Source organism: Rattus norvegicus, chromosome 19, assembly GCF_036323735.1.
Source record: "Rattus norvegicus strain BN/NHsdMcwi chromosome 19, GRCr8, whole genome shotgun sequence".
Taxonomy (NCBI): Eukaryota; Metazoa; Chordata; class Mammalia; order Rodentia; family Muridae; genus Rattus; species Rattus norvegicus.
This window is the reverse complement of record NC_086037.1, coordinates 29,073,347-29,098,720: the sequence shown is the minus strand read 5'-3', so window position 1 is coordinate 29,098,720 and position 25,374 is coordinate 29,073,347. Positions and strand designations below refer to the sequence as shown.

At 42.7% G+C, this 25,374-nt stretch overlaps 1 pseudogene; it reads left to right on the top strand.

The window, feature by feature from the left end:
• Nucleotides 1-9,452: 9,452 nt before the first annotated feature.
• LOC134483600 (zinc finger CCCH-type antiviral protein 1-like) lies at nt 9,453-11,610 on the top strand (annotated as a pseudogene).
• Nucleotides 11,611-25,374: the final 13,764 nt, after the last annotated feature.

Below are 25,374 nucleotides of genomic sequence, written 5' to 3'. Positions count from 1 at the left end.
AAGGTGGCTACTGTTTTGAATTGTAATGTAAGTAGCATGTATAAAGTATGTCTCATATGTGGTTGTTCCCTGAAGGGCTTGCAACCCACAGGTTGAAAACTGCACTTGTGTGTGGTGGTGGGAGGGGGGGTTGTGAGTTTTTTGTTTTGTTTGTTTGTTTTCCTTTTTCTCAAAACCCAAATGCTGATAAGAACATAGGCCAATATCAGGCTCTTCAGTTTTATTCCATTAGGCACTGTGTCTGCTCTCATGATATTAACATGCTGGTTTTTCTTTTTTACTATTCCCCAAAATGAAGGTGAAATCATTAAAGGTGATGCCTCCCGCAGTGCTTTACTGTCTTATTAGTTAGCAGTGTCTGACTGCCCTGCTCAGTTGTGCTTTCATGTGAGTTCTGAGATTTTTTTTCATTCCCATGAAGATCTGTATTGGGATTATAATGGGATGGATTTAAACCTGTAGATGACTCTGGTAGGATTCGATATAATAATATAAATCATACTGATACATGAAAATGAGAGGCCTCTTCATTTTCTGGTTTCTTCAGTTTTTTTTATTTTTCCTAATGATTTCATTTTAACAAGTCTTTACTTCCTTAGATATTACAAGATTTTTATTCTGAATGGGTTTGTTTTCTTGGCTTCTTTCGTCATATTTATTGTTGGTATACAGGAGTTCCATTGATTTTACTGTGATTTTAGTGAATGTGTCCATGAGCCATAGGAGTTTGCTAGTGGTTTCGTAGTGGTCTTTATATATGGATCATATCGCCTGCAAATGAGAATGCTCTGACTGCTTTCTTTCATATTAACATGCCTTTCCATCTCTCTATTGTCATATTGTTTGGATAAGACTTCACATACTAGTTGAATTAGATGAAAAGAATGAACATCTGTGACTTATTCCTGATTTTAGTGGAAATCCATTATGATTTCCTCCAGTTAGGATGCTGTTGGCCTTGCATATCGCCTTTATAATGTTAAGGTATGTCTTCTCCATATCCCAGATTCTCCAGGACTTTTGCATTAATCACTGTGGGATTTTGCCAAAGAGATTGTCTGCCTCTACTGCAGTGATCATGTGTTTCCTGTTCTTGGTTTTCTGTGGTGAATTGTTTATTCATTTGTATTTGTTGAAACATTCTTGCACCTCTGCAGTCAAGCCAGCTTGATCACGGTACCTGACACTTTTGGTAAATGTCTGAATTTTATTTTCCAGGATATTATTGAGAAATTTTTCACTTAACTGTTCCTTCCAATCTTAGTTTCTTTTCTATGCTGTGAAGAGACACCATGAGCAAGGGAACTTGTAGAAGAAAGAGTTTATTTCAGCTTACAGTTTCAAGGATCATGAGTCTATGAATATTATGCTGGGGTACACGGCAGCAGGTAGGACACCATGTTTCTAGAGAACTGGCTGAGAGCTTACATCATATGTGCAAGTCAGAGACAGAGAAAGTTAGTGTTAACTATAGATGGTGTTGAATTTGGAAACCTCAAAGCCCAATCCCATACACTCCTCCAACAAATCCGTATCTTATAATTATTCCCGAATATTTCCACTAACCAGCAACAAACATTCATATATGTGAGTTTATGGGGGCCATTATCATTCAAATCACCATATTCCACTCCCAATTCCCCATAGGTTCTTAAACATATCATAATAAAAATACATTAGCTCAGCTTCCAAAACCCCTGTAGTCTTTCAGTCTCTACACAGTTTATCCACAGTGCTTTTCGACCCTCCAGGAAGTCCCTTAATTATTCCCCTATGAAATCAAAAGGCAAATTGCATACATCCAATGTGTAATGCCAAAAATATGTTATCATTGCAAAGGGAAATTGGGAATGTGGTGAGCCAGTTCAAGGCATTAACCCAACAGGGCACAGTCCACATTCTCTACTTCTGATGCATGACAAAGGGATTAGATGGGTCCACTGCTCTGGCTTTGCTGACTGCAACATAATTCCTAAAACTATGTTGTATCGCATAGATCTGTGGTGGTTGTGTTTTCATTGTCACTCATTTCTAGGAATTTTAAATTTTCCTTATGTGTTTCTCCCTTGGCCCTTTCAGTAGTGTGTTGTTTGTGTTGCTGACCTTCCACGAGAGTGTGTACTGACTGCACTTTCTATTGTGTGATACCAGTTTGATTCCTTTGTGCTTAGATAGAATGCGTGACACTACTTCAGCTTTCTTATCTTTCCTGAGGGCTCTTCTGTGTCCTAATCCGTGGTCAATTTTGGAGACAGATCCACAGGCTGATAGAAAATATATGTATAGTTCAGTGTAGTTTGTTAGGTCCATTTGACTGATGATGTCACTGAATTCTGCTCCTCCTCTTTTGTTTATTTGCATGTGATCTGCCAAGTGGTCAGAATAGACTATTAAAAACAATCACAACCACTATTATAGCTAATGGGTAATTTCACAACTATGTGATAATTATATATTTAAATTTGTGACTGCAGTGTTTAATATGTATATATTTAGAATTGTAGTATCTTTTGGTAATTGCAAAATATGAAATGAATGTCCTTACATCTTCGGGACAGGATTGGTTTGAAATCTATTCTGTCAGCTGGATAGAGAAACTGCATAGAATTGCGATAGGGACCTGTGTCTTAGGTCTGTTTCCCTAGTATATCCTCTACATCTCATGATGGTGATCCTGTTTCTGGCTAAATAATGTCTGTTCACTGGGGAATTGAGTTTAGTGACGTGCAAATATTATTTAAACCTATGTATTTAATTTTGTTAATTTTTGTGGGTTTTATTGTCTTCTTTTGATTGACTGTTCTAGTTTTGTTAAATTATTTCCTGTTTCCTCTGGTATTTTATCCTTCTCTTCAAACTAAAGTATTCCTTTTAGGATCCTCTATAGAGCTCCTTACTGGTTATACATATTTTGTAAATTTATTCATCATATGCCTTAATCAGCACAGTAGCTGGGCAGCTGCCTGCCCTCCATGGCATCAGATCTACTTTCCAAACAATAACGCTCAACTCTTACTGACTGTGTAGCATCTTGGCTGCTCTTTGTTGCACTTGGACAGCCCTCAGGACCAGGCTCTCCTCTCCCTTAACCATGGCTGCTGTCCTCTTCCTCTCTCCTCTCCATCACACATGTTCTTCCTTTATTCTCTGGCAGCTTCTTCCTCCTTCTTCCCTCCTCATGATCCTCTCTAGCAAAGCCCTCAAAGCTCACCTCCCCCATCTCTCTGCTGTGCAGCTGTTGGCTGTTGGCTTCTTTATAATCACAGTTAACTGGGAGCAGGGTCAGTTTTTGGAGGTTAACCAGTCTTGAGTTCTACATATTAGCATTAAAATACAAGCAGAATTAGGCCAATCCACTACAAGGATTTCTTTTGTTTTGTTTTGGTGTAAGTTTTCTTTTACCTTTTCACTTTTTATTTTATTTTTGGCTATTTTTTTATTAATTGGTTATTTTATTTATTTACATTTCAACTGTTGTCCTGCTTTCCACACTCCCATCATCATATCTTACATCCCATTTCTGCTCAGCTTTGCCTATATGACAGTGTTCCCCCACCTACACATATCCATTCCCACCTCACAACTCCAGCATCTACATTTGTTGGGCATCAGGCCTCAGCGTAGACAATGGCCTCCCGCCACATGGGTGCCACTTAAATTAGTCCCCTTCTACACAGTTACCTAGAACCATAGACCCTGTATATACTTTGGCTGGCAGTTTATTCCCTAGGAGTTGGGGGATTGGTGACAGAGGGTCTGGTTAGATATTAAAGACCAATAGTTGCTGCTTTCTCTTCTTTTTCTGGTTATGGGTGAAATGGTGATTGTGTGCTTCATTTTTTGAAATTATTGAGAGATGATTTATTTCTTGGTTTTTCTTGGGTATAGTTTAGCTCATTGTCTTGGAGTTTCCCTACTACAATCCTCTGTTGTGCTTTCTTAGAGAAAAATATTGTTTAAATTTGGTTTTGTCATGAAATATTTTGGTTTCTCCATTTATGGTGATTGAGAATTATGCTGGGTATAGGATCCTTGGTCCGCATTACATCTGCCCAAGATTTTCTGGCTTTTGGAGTCTCTGTTGAGAAGTCTGGTGTAATTCAGATGAGTCTGAACTTATTTGTTACTGGTTATTTGTACCTTACCCCTTTTAATGATCTTTCTTTGATCTGTGCATTCAGTGTTTTAATTATTATGTTAATGGAGGAATTTTTTCTGGTATGATTAAATTGGCGTTCTGTAGGCTTGTTGTACCTTCATGGCCTTTTCTTCCTTTACCTTATGGATGTTTTCTGCTATGATTTACTGAATATGCTTACTGGACCTGTGAACTGGAAATCTAAATTCTCTTCTATTCTATTATCCTTAGGTTTGGACTTTTAATTCTGTCCTGAAATTCATGGATGTTTTGTATTCAATAAACCATACATGGTTATCTGAGATGGGTATTTTGTGATTTGTGGGGTGATCTCCTTGACCCCAACTCTTACACTTAGCACCACGTTTTATAGTGAAACAAGGTCAAGAATGGTGACCTCTTGCCATAAACTATATGAAAAAGGCAGGTGAATGAATGTGTGTCAAGTATCAGTAGATTCCTGGGTGGTTTTTGCTCCGGGTTGGCCATATGCAACAGTTTCAAAAGCCCAAGTTTGATGTTCCTTGGGATTCCCAAGATGATGCACTCAGACCTGACAGACAACACCCAGAATCCTCGTCAAAGAAATCGATTTATAAAATCGAGGGAACGTTACTAAGTCATGTTACAAAATATTTGATCACACTGTGATCTCCAAGAATGTATTATTTACTGAAAAACTAGTGTGTGGTATAGCAGGGCCATGGCACAGACATTTAAAGCAAGAGTTGTTTATTCATGTAAACATGGACTTAATTACGGTATGGCTCACCTACCACACACATTTATGGCAAAGGTAAAAAGTGCACTTAGGTCCAGCAGATCAAGACACAACGTGAAAGGAAATCTAGATAACTAAACCAATGGAAAGTTTTTGAGTTAAAGGATTTTTAAGAAAGTGTTCAGAGGGAACAGGACTGCTCTTCTTCTGGGAGGTCAGTGAATCAGGAAAGACAGTTGGGAGCTTTACTTGACTTCAGCATCTGACTCCTGAAACTTCATTGGTAAAATTAATGTCTGGAATTTTGGATTGTAAAACAACAGGTTGGCCCTGCAGCTTTGGGCAAGGCCCATGGACAGAGAGATCGCACCTGATGGGAACAATCTTAAAAGCCATCTGATTCTGGTAAGTCACCTGAGAAGTCCTCAAGGAGAGAGGAATGAATGGGTAGCACCATAATAGAAGGCTTTAGGATCTCGGATAGTGCTACTCTAGATGCCTTGGAAATAGAAGCAGAAAATGTAAAGCTAAATGACTTCGCAGGAATTAGCTCATTTCTGATTATGATTTTTTCATATTGGTATTTTATATTTATTCTTTTTTTAAAATTTAAATCAAGAGCCTTAGGTTGTAAGGTGAGGCGGTCTTAGAATCAGAAAATGCTTAGAACACTTGTATGGCGCCCCACAACTAACACTATCTGGCTAGAAATTCTACTTTTAATCTCGTCAGCATCGACAGCTTCCATTTAACCAGCAGGGTCCATGCCAGGCAGACACTGAGCAGGTTGTATGTTCTGTTAATCTCCACTACAACCCAATTCAGCAGAAACACCTCCAGTTTACAGGTGAAGAAACCACAGCTCAAAGCAAATGAGTATCAGGGTCCCCTCAGTCTCACTGACTGTCACTCAGACCCACATCCTTCTCTGTACAGGGAAGCCATGGGCCTGATGTGGGCTGTGCAAGCTGATTCTGCTGAGATGATCAATGCTATTCTTGACCCTGGGAGAATTTAAGACAAGGTGACCCACAGACTCCCGGGATAGATTCTGCCTCTGGGTTCTAGGGTGGGACACAGTATCCCTTGTCGTGGGTCTCTACTCAGCTGAGGAGTCTGCTCCCATCTGTCAGCTTCTATGGCAGTGGTTCTCAACAGTCCTACTGCTGCAACCCTTTAATACAGCTCTTCATACTGTGATGATCCCGTCCATAAAATTATTTCATTGCTACTTCATAAATAATATTGCTACTCTTATGAGTCATAATGTACAAGGTATCTGATATGCAATCTCTGTGAAGCAGTTGCCACCCACAGGTGGAGAAATATTGCTCTATAAACTTTTTTTTTTTAATGAAAGGCTTTCACCTCAGAAGTACCTGGAGCAGTTGTAAGAGCCCTGAAATACTGACAAGTTTTGGCAGGCCCAAGACTGCTTGCCTTAATGACAACAGAGATTCCTGGCTAAAGGCACAATCTGAAATCACTGTCCCCAGGTCATTTCTTGCCTAAGTTTTCCCTCATTACAATGTCTGTCTGCTTGGACATGTCTGTCCAGGAAGCCAGTCCATGTAGTCTCTGATACAGACAGAATGCTAAAGGCAAGAATGCTTTCCCTCTGTTGGCCCACAGTCATTTCTATAGAAGTAAGTTCAAATCCCCTGTGGATAAATGTGTGTCTCTCACATGGTGTGTGAGACTTGAAATGTCAACCGTTTGAGTTGACAAAAAACAAATTTCACTTCAGATTTACAGCTGACTAAAAATTATTTTTGGGAGAATGCAGAGGGTGGCCAGGCCTGCAGAGTCAGATCCCCTCCCTGCCTGGGATGATCCCACCCTCAGTAGACTTCAGCTTCACCTATAAGGTGTAATCAGAAAAATCTGACCGTAAGATTCTGAAGTCCACAATATGCAAACCCCTAAAGTTGATAAACGGCCTATATGGGGGTTTTCTCCAGTTTAAACTATTCTGGCTTCTTTTCTCTCTTGTGCTGCAATCTGTTCTCTCAGGTCTGTTGATCCTGGAAGGACCTGGGTTCAAGTCAAGGCCTCGTGGGTGGGGAGGAAGATGTTCTGTTGTGTGAATGAGTATGGATTAAGAATGTAGCCCCACCAACAGATTGGGAAAAGATCTTTACCAATTCTACAACAGATAGAGGGCTTATATCCAAAATATACACAGAACTCAAGAAGTTAGACCGCAGGGAGTCAAATAACCCTATTAAAAAATGGAGTTCAGAGGTAAACAAAGAATTCACAGCTGAGGAATGCCGAATGGCTGAGAAACACCGAAAGAAATGTTCAACATCTTTAGTCATAAGGGAAATGCAAATCAAAACAACCCTGATATTTCACCTCACACCAGTGAGAATGGCTAAGATCAAGAACTCAGGTGACAGCAAATGCTGGCCAGGATGTGGAGAAAGAGGAACACTCCTCCAATGTTGGTGGGAGGCAGACTGGTACAACCATTCTGGAAATCAGTTGGAGGTTTCTCAGAAAATTGGATATTGAACTACCTGAGGACTGAGCTATACCTCTCTTGGGCATATACCCAAAAGATGCCCCAACATATAAAAAAGACACGTGCTCCACTATGTTCATAGCAGCCTTACTTATAATAGCCAGAAGCTGGAAAGAACCCAACAGAGGAATGGATACAGAAAATGTGGTACATCTACACAATGGAATATTACTCGGCTATCAAAAACAATGATTTTATGAAATTCATAGGCAAATGGATGGAACTGGAAAATATCATCCAGAGTGAGGTAACCCAATCACAGAAACACACACATGGTATGCATTCATTGATAAGTGGCTATTAGCCCAAATGCTTGAAATACCCTAGATGCACAGAACACATGAAAATCAAGAAGGATGATCAAAATGCAGATGCTTCACTCCTTCTTTAAAAGAGGAACAAGAATACCCTTGGCAGGGAATAGAGAGGCAAAGATTAAAACAGAGGCAGAAGGAACACCCATTCAGAGCCTGCCCCGCATGTGGCCCATACATATACAGCCACCCAATTAGATAAGATGGATGAAGCAAAGAAGTGCAGGCTGACAGGAGCCGGATGTAGATTGCTCCTGAGAGACACAGCCAGAATACAGCAAATACAGAGGCGAATGCCAGCAGCAAACCACTGAACTGAGAATAGGACCCCCGTTGAAGGAATCTTAGAAAGGACTGAAAGAGCTCAAGGGGGTTAAGACCGCATATGAAAAACAATTCCAACCAACCAGAGCTTCCAGGGACTAAGCCACTACCCAAAGACTGACCCTGGGCTCCAACTGCATACGTAGCAATGAATAGCCTAGTCAGAGCACCAGTGGAAGGGGAAGCCCTTGGTCCTGCCAAGACTGAACCCCCAGTGAACGTGATTGTTAGGGGGAGGGTGGTAATGGAGGGAGGATGGGGAGGGGAACAGCCATATAGAAGAGGAGGGGTTAGGAGGATGTTGGCCCGGAAACCGGGAAAGAGCATACAATCAAAATGTAAATAAGAAATACTCAAGTTAATAAAGAAAAAAAAAAAAAAGAATGTAGCCCCACTCTGACTGGCCAACTAAGCTCCAGAAAATCTTCCCCAATCACAAAACTGGGCCATGTGGGAGCCTAAACTGTTTAAAGGGGAGAGCTGAGTGCTTTCTCCTGGAAGAAATACTTGGGGGTTGACTGTCACTTGTGAACCTTCTGTGTTAAGTCACTTCTCAGAAGGGAAGCTTTCCTCTAACTCTTCCATGGGACCCACCCAGCACTGGGGCCTGAGGATCCTATGGTGTTGCAGCTCTGAGCTGGGAGGGGTAGCTCTCACCCTGGCATGGAGAAGCCTGTTTTCACAGCTGATCTAGATCTGAGGAACAGGGGCTTTTAAAGAAGCATGTGAGAGTATCTCCTGCAGGAGAGCCCAGTCTGCAGGGAAAGTCACACAGGACAGCGAAAAGTGACTTCGCAACAAACACAGGGAATGGGAACCAGGGAGGGCACTGGATGGATGGTCGGAGAGTTTGAGAAAGCCTGCATCTCCCTAAAAGACTTCCCACAACCATAAGTCCCACCACTGTCCCCTTCTCACAGGGGAGGCTCAGCAAAGCCTGCCACCTGCTGGGATCCCTGCAAATTAAAACCACAGTGGAGAACTGAGGAAAGCACTTTGGTGGAGGGGGAGACACAAGTCTCCAGGGCCAGGCCAGCCTTCTGTCCCTTTGGTTCTCCTCACTTCACAGAGGTGCCTATTGAAAGGTGAGGCAAGCCGGGATCTCAACAGTCTTTGGCCAAAGAAGTGAGAGCCCACAGGGCAGAGCAAGGCAAAGCAGAGCCAGGCAGAGCAAAGTGAAGCCCTGCCAGTCAGCAAATAGGCCTTGGGCATGTGGGACTGATGGCAGCAGTGCTTGCCCTTGCTCTCCTGGTGGTGCAGAACACCTGCCTGGATGTGGGGAAACTCACAGTGGCTTGTCCTCCAGCTGCAACTGCCAGTGCTTGGGGAGGGGGAAGTTGAAGATGCTCCCATGATCCTCCGATTTCCGGCCCACTTTGTCCATGGTTGTCCATGTTCAAGGCTGTGGTCAGCCCCGCCAGAAGCCCTGAGGACAGGGAGAGCAAGCACAACTGGCCAGCAACCACCATGGGCATCTGCAGTGGGACCCAGGCCAAGTAGCCACAGAGGCGCACCAGGCAGCCAGGCACCAGCCCCAAGCCTGTGCATACTGAGGCCAATGACACTCCACTAGTCCCTCCCACCATGCACATCCCACCCCTGGCAGGCAAGATCTCTCTGTCCAGGGCTTCCCCCAGACCTCCAACTACCAACAGCTCAATGAGCCCTTACTTAATTCTTGTTAACCATAATGGCTTGTCATAAAAGGTCATTGGGAAAGTCAATGATGAGATGAAAGCCTTAAAAGAAAACTAGAGAGACTTATGGAAATGAAGAAGAAAGCTCTCTTCCCAGTAGGAGCCTGGCAGTCCCAAGCTCAGGGCACCTCATGTCCAGTCTTGAACCCAGCATGCATTGTTGTGGAGAACCTGCCTGCTTAAGGACCTGGCTTCCCACTCATTCTCCTGAGATGATGACTTTAATTCTTTTAATTTTTACTGGTTATTTTCTTCATTTCCATTTCATGTGTTATCCCCTTTTCCAGTTTCCTTTCTCCACGAAGCAGAGTCCAGCTCACAAGCCTGAGCAGCTGCAGCCATAGTGCACCATGGGGGATCCTGGGGCAGACTGTTTCATCACCAAGATCCTGTGGACCCACAGGGGATGCATGACCTTAAAGGAACTGCAGAGTAGGAGCAGGCTCCAGAGGCAGAGCTCTATGAGCTGCTGGGCAAGACTGCTTATTCCTATTGGAGACTGGAGATCAGGCAGGGATCACGCTGTAGGTGGCGGCTACTACTGAAGCCTGTGGCTTCAATCTCAAGTGCATCCAGGGACCATGCTACAGATTGCCCAAGCCTCTGCAAGCTCAAACTTCTGGGACAGAGTCATTATGCAAAATCCCAGAGAAACCTCTGCAAATATCCACACCAAGTTTTTAGGAACAGAGCTTCCAGGTCCTGAAGAATCATGAGCTTTCTGGGCTTAACCAAGAGGAGCCGGCCTTCTTCCTGGTACAGGGGGATGCTTTTCTCCTGCAAAAGTTACTACAAAGGAGACAGCCACAAACAGATCTGCTTGAAGCCACAGCCATGCAAGAGAGTCCAAGTCTGTGAGCACTTCACCCAGGCCAACTGCTGTTACCTCAACTGTCTCAGGTCTCATGACCTGATGGACAGGAAGGTGCTGACCTCCGTGACTGAGCACGGGCTGAGTTCTGATGGGGTCCAGAACATCCAGGACATCTGCAACAACAAACACATTAGGAGGAGACCCACTGGCATGAGAGCTCCTCATGAACATCATAGCAGCAGGGCACACAGAGACAGAAGCAATAGCAGAGACTGATTCCTTCCAAACAGCCTAGGATTTCTCTCCCATGTCTCATTTTGGCATCTGGTTCACCTTGTCCAGATGTCACCAGCTGTAAGGATTCCCTGGAGGACATGTCTACAGCTGTCACTCAGGAGGTCAAGAACCTGGGGACCCAGGACTCTGCACAGCTTTCCTTGGTCTCATCTAAGGCTGCTGGTGTCTGAGGACCCAGTCACATGAGAGCAAGCCAGGGGTTTTCTGAGAATGGACATCTGGATGGCTTCTTTTCTAGAAATCCTACTGATTCTTTGTAAGCTCCTGCCCTCTCTGCTGGCTTTCTTCTTGCTGCAGCAAAAAGAGATGAGTCCATGTCCATGAGAACAGGCATGCCTTCTGGACACCGCATGGAGGTCAAGGGAAAGAATGAGGCTCCAGACATCGATTACATCCCATTTTAAATGGTTCTATTGATGGGGTGACAATGGAAGAAGCAACAGACTCAGGAATTCTAGGTAAAGGTAGAAACTCAGGGAAGGAGTTTGGCAATGTTCCTTCTCTTTCAATTCAGTGGAATAATTGAAGCACTATTGTTATTGGGTCTTCATTAAAAGTCTGGTAGAAAGGATGCATTAAAGCCATGTGGCCCTGATTATTATTATTTTTAATTTTTGGAGTGGCAGCCTTTAATGACTGTATCTATTTTCTTATGGGAATTATTCATTACCTTCCCAGATCTGTATTTAACTTGGTATTTGTTATCTGTTAGAAAAATCACCAGTATCAAATAGATTTTTCACTTTTCTGTAGTAAAGGCCTCTGAAGTAAGCCCTAATGATTGTTGAATTCACTCAGTGTCCTTTGTTATATCCCCCTTTTCATTTCTGATTTGGTACTTTAGATATAGGCTCTGTGGTTTGTCTGTCTTGTGGATCTTCTCAAAAAAAAAAAAAAAAAAAAAGCCAGCTCTTGCTTTGCTTGGCTCTTTGTATCATTCTCTTTGTTTGTAATTGATTGATTTTAGTTCTGAGTTTATTTCCTGCCATCAAATCCTACCAGACTCTCTATGGGATGAGGCTTTGCCTCACCTTGGTAACAGCAGCATGTGATACATGAGGCTTTTGCTGCTCTCTGTAGTGGGGACGACGTCACAATTTCACTGAAAACCATGCACAGCCTCGTTTTAGACTGTATTAAAGTAGCCCACGATTTCAGTGCTCCCTGCAAGGTGCCATGAGACAGTAGTAACATGAGTCTGCCTGCACCTCGACAGTTTTCACTAGGGACTTCTAAGTGATTTTATGAAAATTTATAGTGAGTTCATGGATGAACATGCACAAACACAAACGCACACACACACTTTACTGGCATGGTGCACATTCTTTCCACACAAAGAAGAAAGTGAGTATTAATGAAAACACACCAATAAAGGAATCGATGGACGGGGTTGTGGGGAAGCTGGGGCTTAGAGTTATTTAAAGGCCCTGTGCAGGCTCTCCTTCTGTTGGAGGCTAAACTTCAAGTGCAATGGGGTTCTTTATTTTCTTTCTGTATAGCACACAGAGCTAGGGTGGAAACTAGTTTTTGAGCATATTTGGCAAGTACTAGAACACTGAATTAATTCCTAGGGCTGGAACCCTATTAATGTTCTACAGAATTACAGGGCAGGCTGGATGAAGACTCTCAGCTGACAATGTGGACATCTCAAGACAGGCACTGGACAATGGCTGACAGACTTGTATGAAGACTGGAAATGTTTTGCTATCTCAGAGGAAAAGAAGGCCCCTCCGACTACACTGTACTCTAAGGACAGTTTATTCAGGTAAGGGATGACATGAACTGTTGTCTCATGTCACAGATGTGAGCACAAAATATCCTAGGTATTGTATGCCAATGGTAGCATTAACAGAACAAATCACACAGTGCTGTGAAGATATAGAATATGACTATATGTAGCAAGAACCAGGCCTCTTCTAGTTTCTAAGATCATACCTGAGAACCTCAAATATAGTAATAATGTGATAATGTGGTATAAGTCTAGTTACAACTAGTTTCTATTGTGACACAGATGACTCTTTTTGTGTCATGGTCAGCTTATAATAAATGACTAGACCTAAGCATGAGAATAACCAAATACTACATTGCTTCTCTAGCTGCTGAGCTTTTAAAAGCCCTGGTGTGACAGCAACCTTTTGTGGACATCTGGATTATTCCTTCTGTACTTTAACTCTCTAAGTCAACCCCACTCTGAGTAAGTCAGTTCCATTCCATAAGTTGGAAATCAGTCAACTGGAAAAAAAATACTTTCTCAATACAAACACAGATTGGCCATGGAAAAAGGGCAGCTTGAACTGTCCCACCTAGGTCCTGGGCTTGCACAGGCCTGCTCTCCAAAAGAAACGTGTGTTCACAGCTGCAGGCTGCATTCACTATGGATGCTCTTGAGGTTCCAGCTGGTGGATAAGCTCTGGGGCGGGACAGACTCGCCCTGCAGTTCTATTGATGGGGTGACAATGGAAGAAGCAACAGACTCAGGTATTCTAGGTAAAAAGAGAAACTCAGAGAAGGGGTTTGGCAATGTTCCTTCTCTTTCAAATCAGAGGAATAATTGAAGCACTATTGTTATTAGGTCGTCATTAAACATCTGGTAGAAAGGCTGCATTAAAGCCTAGTGGCCCTCATATATATTTTTTAATTTTTGTAGTGGCATCGTCTAAATACTATCTATTTTCTTATGAGAATAATCTTATGACTCTTTGTATTATCCTCTTTGTTTGTAATTGAATGATTTTAGTACTAAGTTTATTTCCTGCCATCAAATCATACCAGACTCTCTGTAGGATAAGGCTTTGCCTCATCTTGGTAACAGCGGCATGTGATAAATGAAGCTTTTGCTGCTCTCTCTAGTGGTGATGACGTCACAATCTCTGTGTAAACCATCCACAGCCTGTTTTTAGGCTGTATTATAGTAGATCACCATTTCAGTGTTACCTGCCAGGTGCCGTGGGACACTAGTAACACACGTCTGCATGCACCTCGACAGTTTTCATTACAGTCTTCTAAGTCATTTTATGAAAATTGATAGTGAGTTCATGGATGAACATACACAAACACCTGCACAGAAACACAAACAAACACAAACTCACTCTCTCTCTCTCTCTCTCTCTCTCTCTCTCACTCTCTCTCTCTCTCTCACACACACACACACACACTTTACTGACATGGTACACATTCTTTGCACACCAAAAATAAAGTGATTAGTAATGAAAATACACCAATAATGGAGTCGATGGAGGGAGTTATGCAGAAGCTGGGACTTAGAGTTACTTAAAGGCCCTATGCAGGCTCTCCTTTTGTTGGAGGAGAAATTTCAAGTGCAATGTGGTTCTTTATTTTCTTTCCCTAAAGCACACAGGCTATGGTGGAATGTAGGGCTTTGAGCATGTTTGGAAAGTACAATCACACTGAATTAAATCCTAGGGCTGGAACCCTATTAATCTTCTACAGAATTACAGAGCAGCCTGGATGAAGACACTCAGCTGAAAAGGTGGACATCTCAAGACAGGCACTGGACAATGGCTGAAGACTTGTCTGAAGACTGGAAATATTTTGAAAATTCAGAGAGAAAAAAAAGGACCCTCTGACTACACCGTACTCTAAGGACAGTTTATGCAGGTTAGGCATGGCATGAACTATTGTCTCATGTGACAGATGTCAGCACAAAGTATCCAAGGTATTGTATGCCAATGGTAGCATCAACAGAACAAAGCACACAGTGTCATGAAGACATAAATTATGAGTTTGTGTAGCAAGACCCAGGCCTCTTCCAGGTTCTTAGATAGTAACTGAGAACCTCAAATACGGTAGTGATGTGATAGTGTGGGGGTGAATCTAGTTACAACTAGCTTCTATTGTGACACAGATGACTCTTTTTGTGTCATGGTCAGCTTATAATGAATGACTAGACCTAAGCATGAGAATAACCAAATACTACATTGCTTCTCTAGCTGCTGAGCTTTTAAAAGCCCAGGGTTACCACAAGCTTTTGTGGACATACTGGATTGGTCCTTGTGTACTTTAACTCTCTGAGTCACCTCCACTCTCAGTAAGTTAGTTCAATTCCATAAATTGGAAATCAGTCACCTGGAAAAAATACATTCTCAATATGATCCCAGATTGGCCATGGAAAAAGGGTAGCTTGAACTGTCCCACCTAGGTTCTGGGCCTGCACAGGCCTGCTCTCCAACAGAAACCTGTGTTCACAGCTGCAGGCTGCATTCACTATGGGTGTCCTTGAGGTTCTTCCCTAAACTGCTTAGATTAAAATAATTTTCATGCTAACAATCAAAAAACTCATTATGCCAATCTGGCCAACAGGAAGCTAATTTCTATTCTGTATTTTGTCAGATGTGCAGAATACATATGGTCATCATTGATAGTAGGTGAAAGATCTGCTCTAATATGGACACTAAGTGGTGCTGGAGGATGATCCTGACCCACAATGAGGAGTGGTGACACCAGAGCACTGTAGGGATGGCTGGCAAGCTAACACATTGAGCATGCACAGCTCAGTAAATTTCCTGTGAATACACATCTACTGAGATCTCTCTATTTGATTGGAGGTGATCCTGTCCACCTAATACAGTACATGATGTGGAAGGACAAAAGCACCTGCAGGAGCTGTGGTGATGACTCACAGGATAGAGCATCTGCTACTCTCTCAGAAGAACCACATGGACCCTAACAATTGGGTAAAGCATGTCAGTGATTACTTCATAAAGTGTGTGTCCGAGAAACAGCCACATTTTCCACACAAAAGACACTGTCACAATGGGTACCCCTTGGTGACTTTGAATTCACTTATTAGCCCAGGATCCATGGAACATGCAGAGATCCATCTCCACCTGTCAGTTCTAAGTCCACAGGAGGGGACAGAACCCTTGAATAAGAATGATGGTCTTAAGAGTCAAGAGATAGAATTCAATTTTTATTCATAAGGAATTCATTTTTACAACAAAACAGGATTAAAACAAATAAATTAAAATATTTAAAAATATTTGAAAAGATAAAAACAGTAACAAGAACATATAAATATGAAACAACAAAAAGAAAATTTCAATTAAAATCATAACAAAAATATTTCTAAACACCACAATCTTAACGAACATTTGGAAGCACAGATGTATTGCTGTTTCTCCTCTTGCACACATAATGAAAGGCGGTCCCCCAAGTTGTCTCTCAGGTGCTTTTTTCTGAGAAGAAAGTAAGACCTCAATCAGTTTGGCTGGCTTAGTGTTATATAAATTTAGGGTCTCTAAGCAATGACAAATTAACTCTGAGGAAGAATACTCATCCAAAAAATTTGTTACCATTCAGGATGTTTGTCATCAGGGACTCCTGAGAAAGCAACTTATTCTTCAGGAAGCTCTCTTACTGCTGTGTGTCCAATTCCAGCTCTCTTGCACTTTCTGAGACCTGGGAGAGGAAGGCAGTTTTTCAGACACTGATTTGGTGGTGAAATGCAAGGCAGCTGTCAGAATGCTGCCTTCTACCACCTCAGTTCTATTGGACAGTCAACATGGACCTTTTAACTGATATCATTGTTGCTATTCTTTGGGAAGGGCAAAATCTCCAGAGAGCCTCAAAGTAATATGGGCTGCCAATATGGGACCCAGACTTATACCAGTGCAAACCAAGAACAGGGCAATGGAGGGAACCTCATTGGGTTGCAGGAAGAAAGTAGATGTCCATATGTCACCAAGGTTAAAACCAATGACAAGTTCTAATTTGACATTTGCACTTTGTTCTTATCCCGCAAAGGTGCTTCCCACACAAGAAGTCACATGACCACAGAGTGTCATTTGTCAAAGAACCAAGAACTTGTTCAAAACTCTACAGAGCATCCAATCTATCACGTGGATATGCAATAATGAGGTATGTTATTAATCTGTCACCATTTCTATACTGCAGCTTCAAAAAGAGCAGCAAAATATGCTTGCACAATAATTCAGTTTCTGAAAAGTGGTTGGCTTCCCAGAATACTTGTGCATAGGCAGAGAAATGAACAATTCCATTACATGAGGTGGTTGGCTGGTTGAGAGTGTAAATTAGAAAGGTGGTAGGACAGAGCAAAGATGTATCAAATTGGCAAACTTTATCAGATATTTTTAAGCTAACACAGCTGCTCAACCCTACCAGATGATGCTGGGTCTGGACGTTGCTGGTCTTTATCTTTCTTGTTGAAGTCAACCAAATTTTTCTGGTTCAGTGCACAATCAAGATGTACCTCCTTGCTCTCCTGCTTCAGTGGGACCAACTTCTTCATACATGTGTTCTCCATCAGGAGCTGGCTGAGCAGGTTTCTGGAAATACAGTCTGCATAGTAAGATCATGCTGCCCCTTTCTCCCATTCCCACTCCCGAGTGCCACTAACTCCACCAGGACCCAGATACCCATGAAGACTTAACAGAATTCATTTCGATACATATAAGGCTGCTGCACAAACCACAAAGAGTAAATTCCGGGAAGAATAAATTGTTTGTTTGGCCCGAGCACCAATTAGTGTCCACATCTCTCAAAAAGAACATGGATCTACAACTATCCATGAAAGCCCAATGCATGGGGGCAACATCAATTAGTAGTGGGCAAACACCCTCAAAGGAGGTCAGTAGAACCAAGAGAAGGTCATGCTAACCATGTGGTCCACGCACTGAGTTTTGTAAAACCTGGTATGACACCATAGGTCCAGGTCAGCCTAATAACCTGCTGACTTCAATCAGTGCTGTTCTATCTAGAGCCTTCTGAAGATGCCTAGACAATCCTGGGTTGAGTAACAGTCTTTTGTGGAACTGAAAACTGAGTCCTAATGACCCTGGAACACTGATGTGTAAACAGCACAAGAGATAGAACCAGAGCTGAAGACCGTCCAATCCAGAACAAAGAAAGTCAGAAATGGCCATTCCACAGGTGATAGGCTTTCTGACCAGGACTTACCTAGAGAAGGTAAACTCCTTCTTCAGCTTATGGCTGTTCTCATGGATCTCAGTGTTCTCCATCTCTAAGTTGTGCAGAATTGACATGACCGCCTCCTCCATTCTCTCCAGGTCTTCATAATATGGATTTGGCCTGAAGTGTGGCCTGGCCCCAAATGATAGAATACAATGAACATCAGCATTTAGGAATATATGAGCTCAGGGTGGGTCCTGTACTACCCCAGTCCTGGAAGGACACCTTCTGAATTCTACATATTGGATATTCTTCAGCTTCAGAAACGTGTTTTTCTGCGTCCAGGACACCAGAATCTCGGCATCCAGATGGAGGCTTCCCTGGCTCCCTTTGTTCAATCAAGAGGAAATCTGCAGTCAAGCCAGTTGAGCTATCAAGAGCCTAGGCCACACCTCTCCATGCTCCCCCACCCCAACACACCCAGAAACCTGTGATTTCTTTTCTCCTGTTTTGACAAGAGACCACATATCAACACAAAATTATAATCTGCACAAGGAATACAAATGTACAGACAATCGTGGCCACATAGGCAAAGAACTGTACTGTTGACAGTGGGGCTCCCAGAACAAAGCATTCACATGACCATGAAAGTGTTACAGGTAAATACTCAGGCCAAGACATAGACCCCTATATTCCATGTGTGGAGGGAAATATAAACATATAAAAGTTGTGCATATGCATTTGGATGTATGCACACACAGACTCACAGATTGAGACACACCCCCAAAAAAAAGAGAAAAGTTAACAGAATCAGAGAAAGAGAAAAACAAATATGGAAACAGAGAGTACTGTGAGAACCAGGAGAAATGCATGCACCATTGCTGTCTCAGAGTGCAAGACACACAGACAATAACAAACAGGCCTGAGCCTGAGACCTTCTAGTCAAGCATTGAGATGAACAGTTTGGGAACAGGCCCCTCGGGCTGCTGCCTGGATCTTCCAGCACTCAGTCCCCTGCCTAGCAAGTACAGAGACTCACCATAAACTCACTGCAATTACAATCTTGCAAAGCCACCATCTGTCAAGGGCTTTGCAAATGCACACTAGACACTCACTCTCCCTGACTTTATCCCTGAATTCTTCATTCAGACCACAAGATCTGCTTTTCAATAAATTAAGCAGATGAGTCCATTTTCCATCTTGCTCCTCAGGAAGGGTCAAGGTCTGAATCTCCTCTATATGGGAGGTGAGGTTTAGCACAGGGTGGTTAGGGAGGCACAGCTTTCTAGAACCCAAAACCTTAATAGGATAAGAAGAAGGTGACCTTGCAGACCCAGGAATGAAACAAGAGCATTTGGAGCGATTCATACCTGTTCTTCATGGATCTCTCTGTCAGAAACCTCAGGCGATCTCTCAGGTCATTTCTCTCCTCGGTAATGAGCTGCAGCTCTTTAATCAGCTTCTCCTTTTCCTTCTTGGCCTGATTCTCGCTTAGTTCAGTGCCAGGGGATGATGTTTCTCTCCCAGCGTCTGTAGGTAGAAGAACACAAGTGAACCTGCATGGGGAGAATGCATAGAGTGTACATAGACCACAGTTAGGCCTAAACAGGAGAACAAGCCTGGAACCCAGTGTCACTGCTAGGCGATTGGTCTATGCTTAAGAGGCCTCCTCAGTGGATCTCAGTTCTCCCACTACTCTATAGAGACCAAGAGATGTAAGCATCCAGGTGTTCCCTATTCCGGACATCAGGTGCTTACATGGACCACGGAGATGGCTTCTCCAGGATTATCATCAGCTGAACAGGGTACAGCTTGGTTTCAGGACCCTCACCCCTGTGGTTTCAGAACTCAGATGATAAATTCACCATCCACAAGACTTGAGTGACTGGAGACACTCAGATGTCCTACCCTGATACTCTAGGCCAACAACTTTGGATTAAAAACACATTTCCATGGAGGACATGTTCAACAGACTTATCAGTTCCCCTATTTGAAATACCAAATGCCCGAGAAGTTCCAATAGGTTACAGGATGTATCTTGGTCCACATGTTCCAAATACTTTTGGTATTTTAGAAACATGTTTGTAACACACAACCTCTAATATATAAAGCTAACGATGACCCTGCCAGTTAGAAGAAATCAGAGGAGGTCGAAGAACATAAGGTTATTGCCTGGAGCACAATTCTCCCCCTGTTCCTACTGTCAGATATCCACTGTATTTAAAGAAGCAATGATAGTGAAGTACATTGCTGCCCTGTCTAAACTCAGAAAAGGTGGACCCTCCATGACTCCTGATGGTGTTATTATACAATGTAACATAACAAATGCACTGTAAAAGTAAGGACCAGTAGTTCACAGAATAATAGCATTGGCCTTACCATATCCTCCCAGTGGGGATGGGGAAACTAAAGTTCTGAAATCCTGACTTTCAGGAATTGTGATATTCATGGAAATTCAATTTCTTTTCAGATGCTCCAGTTGTTGTGGCCCATTGCTAGAAAGGTCAGCTTAAGCCTGCAGCCCCCCTGGCAGGAAGCTCAAAATACACTACCCAGAACTTACTCAACATTCCCCAGAAGTGCTGTCTTTGTCCATCATTACTTTGAGACGAAAGGCCAGATTCCTTCACTCTAGTCTGTCCACAATCGACGTTCCCCCTCCCAAAACGCTTGCGAAGACGGGAAAACATGTCTTAGCTTGTAACTGCCAGACTCAGACTGAGAGAAACTAGGGCACTGGTTGTCACTACAACACTGGTGACATCACAGAGGATGCCAGAACTCTCTAGGAGACAATAGAATGTCCAAGAAGGGACAGCAGATGTCATGGAGAGCAGACTTTGCCTCCCTGCTAATGTTCTCCCTGTACTGAGCATAAGCAGAGGTGCCCTTTCCAGGAGACTTTCCTGGGGCAGAGCCACTGAGCATCTCCTGCTTCCAAAGCCAAATTTTCCTCAAGGCTTGATTATAAAACCTTAGTAATTCTTATGCATCTAAATGAATGGTTCCTTCCATATCTTGCCCCAAAATGTCTCATCCTAACTCAAATTGTCTTCATTCACCAATGTTAGCCATTAAACCTTCCTGAGATTTCACACCAGTTTGAATATGCAGTCAAAAGTTCTCTTGTCTCATTATGTACGGGTGCTTTATATCACATCAAGAAATAGTCTGCATGGTAGGTTACAACATGGGCGTGTGTTAGGGGAACACTCATGAAGTCATGTGCTTAGCAATTGACAATTGCCAGAAAATTCCTTAGTTGAAAGAGTTGAAGTCTTTACGGTGCTAGGAACAGTGTGGAGACCAGTTGGCAGACAAAAGTGCAATATTGGACCCACCAATGAAGGGAACCTCATGCTGCTTGTGGGGTTCTCATCTCTGCGCCAATGTCGCCAAAGGAGCACTGCTGACAGGCCTTCTATCAGAAGCTGAGCTTCTATCAGAAAAATAAAATAGTCAAGAGATATAGGGGGTGCAGATAAAGGTGTAGGACGAGGCTATACATATCACTACGTGGATAGAGCAAGGACCCAGCACTTGTGCTCTGGGTCATGGGCTTCCCCACAAACACAAAAGCATCTGTCACAGTAAAAAATGGATACTGTATTGAGTGCACACACTAACACTGATTGATCAGATCCATACCCCAGATTTTGGGGGCAGATCCATGGCCCCAAATATCTTCCTCTCAACTTATACAGCAAAAAATAAGAAAGAAAGAAAAAGTCAAAACAAAAAGCTCAAGCTTCTCATATGAGGATTGCAGGAAGTGTGATCTGGTGGTCAGTTCTGATTAGGCCATTTTAGATAGAACAGTGCACAGTGATGCTTAATGTGATGGGTCCTATATAAAGCTTTCTGCAATATTGGAATTTTAACAAGCCTCATCCAGAACATACAGAACAGGAAAGGATGTGATCACCATGTCCTTGCTCTCTATCAGGTTATTTTTCTGTGTCCGTGATTGTCAGCCATAGACAGCAACAATCTGAAATAGCTGGTAGACATGGAACAAAGTGGCTAAAACTGTAGTTGTGGGTTACACACCTCAACTGTCAAAGGCTAATGCTGTCCTCACAGTCCCTGGAGGCCCCTCTTGTAAGACTGTCTACTGGAAAGTAGAAGCAGGTTTATCTGAGCTCAAAGTGAACCTGGCCAGCTAGGAAGAGGGCAACATGGGATACTTGAGACCCTGTCTAAACCAGCACAGAAACCCACACTTCCTTCAAAGCATCATCTATGAATTCTTGATTATCTACCATTCTCTCCCTACCAGTCTTTCAGACTGGAATTGTAGAAAAGAACTGGAAATGATCTTCCTATTCTGAAGACCTTGATCTCTCTTTCCTTAGGTGCACATTAAGAACTCATGCAAATGGGTATGACCATCTGAACATCTTAGTATCATCTACTCAGTATATCCAGCATAATACTGTGCCTATGGCAATCTCAAGCTTCCTTGAGTTTTGCTGACCCAGCAAGAAGTATGAAGTACTGAGGTCAAACCCCAGTGATCCTTTCAAGGGTTTAGAAGAAAGCCATCAGAGAAACTCCACTTCTTTGTCCTTAGATTAAATCACATTGACACAATGTGAACCTGGTGGGCTATTTAACCATGCATCTTTCTGCCAACCCCACCTTTCTGAATTCAGTCCATGTGAACCTGCATGCGGAGAATGCATAGAGTGTACATAGACCACAGTGAGGCCTAAAGAGGACAACAAGCCTGGAATCCAGTGTCACTGCAAGGAGTTTGGTCTTCGCTTAAGAGACCTCCTCAGTGGGTTTCAGTTCTCCCTCTACTCTATAGAGACCAAGAGATGTAAGCAGCCAGGTGTTCCCTATGCCTGCTGACACACGCAATAAATGCAGTAAATTTTAATTTCTGTTCAATTGTTCAGTAACTTACATACACTTGCATATTGCTGTGGAAGTGATGGGGTTTCGTGATCAGCATTGCATTTAACAATGCATAACCAATCATCCCTCCTAGAATGATTCTGTATATAGAGAAAGAAAATTTATTAGAATGGCTTATAGGCTGTGGTACAGCTAATTCAACAAGGAATGGAAGGTCTAAAACGCAGTAGTTACCCCTGTTGAAGCCAATCCCCCTAGCATAGCTGTAGCCATTTTGTTCCATGCCGGCTAGATACTTCATATTCTTGCTGTATTATGTCACATATCATTGTTGTCTGAAAATAATTTAACACAGCAGGGTCAGGAATGATCACATAACTTGTGTATGTTTTTTTTTTATCGGTTATTTTGTTTATTTGGATTTCAAATGTTAACCCCTTTCCAGTTTCCCCTACAATAACCCTGCATTCCACCCCCTTCCCCAGCCTCCTCGAGGGTGCTCCCCCACCCACCCATTCCCGAAATACTGGAAGGAAATACTTTATGTTGTCAGGTTTCTTAATCTTAAATTTCATAATTATAAGCTTCATGTAGGACCAAAAAATTAAAGGTCAATATGAGGGCTGCAGAGATGGCTCCATGGTTAAGAGCACTGACTGCTCTTCCAGAGGTCCTGAGTTCAAATCCCAGCAACCACGTGGTGGCTCACAACCATCTGTAATGAGACCTGATGCCCTCTTCTGGTGTGTCTGCAGACAGCTACAGTGTACTTATATATAAATAAATAAATCTTTAAACAGATAAAAAGTCAGTATGAACCTTTGTTGTCTAAAATGGCTTGAGTCAGGGCTGACAAACAGACAGCCCTTCCAGCACCTGCCTATGAGCTCACAGTTTTAGGCTTTATAAACTGACATAGAAAAATGTCCAGGGTCCTAGCCTGACAAATTCTCAGCTACGTCTCTGATGATCAGTCTTAGGGTGGGCATTCAAAAAACCATCCCTCTCTAAGTGAGGTCAGAGTTTGTGTGGTTTATGGGGCAACTCCTGGACCCCAACGGTTTTGTCCATAAGGCTGGATATTTCAGCTGCTCTTCAGTACATGCAGGAATCCTGAAGAAGTAGGCAAATTAATAAAGCAAACTTCCTTCTTCCATGTCCTTGATATGAGCTGCCAGCAGAAGGTGTGGTCTAAACAACAACCAACGGATTGGGTAAAGATCTTTATCAATCCTACAACAGATAGAGGGCTTATATCCAAAATATACACCGAACTCAAGAAGTTAGACCGCAGGGAGACAAATAACCCTATTTAAAAAATGGGGCTCAGAGCTAAACAAAGAATTCACAGCTGAGGAATGCCGAATGGCTGAGAAACACCAAAAGAAATGCTCAACATCTTTAGTCACAAGGGAAATGCAAATCAAAACAACCCTTAGATTTCACCTCACACCAGTCAGAATGGCTAAGATCAAAAACTCAGGTGACAGCAAATGCTGGAGAGGATGTAGAGAAAGAGGAACACTCCTCCATTGTTGGTGGGATTGCAGACTGGTACAACCATTCTGGAAATCAGTCTGGAGATTCCTCAGAAAATTGGACATTGAACTACCTGAGGATCCAGCTATACCTCTCTTGGGCATATACCCAAAAGATGCCCCAACATATAACAAAGACACATGCTCCACTATGTTCATAGCAGCCTTATTTATAATAGCCAGAAGCTGGAAAGAACCCAGATGCCCTTAAAGAAAGGAATGGATACAGAAAATGTGGTACGTCTACACAATGTATATTAATCAGCTATCAAAAACAATGACTTTATGAAATTCATAGGCAAATGGATGGAACTAGAAAATATCATCCTGTGTGAGGTAACCCAATCACAGGAAAACACACATGGTACGCACTCATTGATAAGTGGATATTAGCCCAAATGCTCGAATTACCCTAGATGCACAGAACACATGAAAATCAAGAAGGATGACCAAAATGCAGATGCTTCACTCCTTCTTTAAAAGGGGAACAAGAATACCCTTGGCAGGGAATAGGGAGGCAAAGTTTAGAACAGAGGCAGAAGGAACATCCATTCAGAGTCTGCCCCACATGTGGCCCATACCTATACAGATATTAGGTAAGATGGATGAAGCAAAGAAGTGCAAGCCGACAGGAACTGGATGTAGATCTCTCCTGAGAGACACAGCCAGAATACAGCAAATACGTAGCCGAATGCCATCATTAAACCACTGAACTGAGAACTGGGCCCCCGTTGATGTAATCAGAGAAAGGACTGGAAGAGCTTGAAGGGGGTTGAGACCCCATATGAACAAGAATTCCAACCAACCAGAGCTTCCAGGGACTAAGCCACTACCCAAAGACTATACATGGACTGACGGTGGACTCCAACTGCATACGTAGCAATGAATAGCCTAGTAAGAACACCAGCGGAAAGGGAAACCCTTGGTCCTGCCAAGACTGAACCCCCAGTGATCATGATTGTTGGGGGGAGGGCGCTTATCGGGGAAGGATGAGGAGGGGATCACCCAAATAGAAGGGGAGGGGAAAGGGTTGAGGGATGTTGGCCTGGAAATCGGGAAGGGGAATAACAATCGAAATGTAAATAAGAAATACTCAAGTTAATAAAGATGAAAAAAAAATAAAAAGAAAAAAGAAGGTGTGGTCCAGATTAGAGGTGGGCCTTTCCATCTCAAAAGATCTGAATTAAAGATTTATCTTCTGATCTCCAAGATTTGGATTACAAGTAGGTCTTCTTGCTTCAGAAAATTTAATT